The sequence below is a fragment of the Lipotes vexillifer genome, unplaced genomic scaffold (assembly GCF_000442215.2).
Source record: "Lipotes vexillifer unplaced genomic scaffold, Lipotes_vexillifer_v1.1 scaffold732, whole genome shotgun sequence".
NCBI lineage: Eukaryota > Metazoa > Chordata > Mammalia > Artiodactyla > Lipotidae > Lipotes > Lipotes vexillifer.
In genome coordinates this window covers 67,462-68,078 of record NW_006792596.1, presented here as the reverse complement: position 1 = coordinate 68,078, position 617 = coordinate 67,462, and positions in this window count along the sequence as shown.

The window sequence follows — 617 nt, the reverse complement described above, 5'->3', positions numbered from 1 at the left end:
GGGACACGGGTTCGTGCCCCGGTCCGGGAAGATCCCACGTGCCGCGGAGCGGCTGGGCCCGTGAGCCATGGCCGCGGAGCCTGCGCGTCCGGAGCCTGTGCTCCGCAACGGGAGAGGCCACAACGGTGAGAGGCCCGCGTACCGCAAAAAAAAACAAAACAAACAAACAAAAAAAAGAAGGCTTGCTGTTCTCAGCCTTGTCCTTCAAGGGGTAACTCTCTGGCCCTCCTCAGGCACCCTCTCCACACAGGGCAATGAGTCACAGGGCCCAGGGAGTGTGTCTACCCAGAGCTCATACCTCACCTTCTAGACCACCCTTTGGTACCTGGGATCCCAGAGTTCCCTGCCCAAGGGTCCTGAAATCATCTCCAAAGCCTGCATAGGCCTCTCCTCAGGCTCTGAGTTCTGAGGATGGACTGGCCCATGGCTGTGCCTCGCCCCTAGGCCTGAGGAAAGGCCGGGAGACAGCTCTTCACAGAGACATGGGGTGTGGGATAGAGCTGGGGGTAGGCAGAGAAGGGGCAGCCAGGGAGGAGCAGGTGGAACTCTGAGGGGTCTGAGGATTCCACATTCAGACCGCATTCCAGGTCCCTCTGAAGATGTATTTTTCAAGGCAA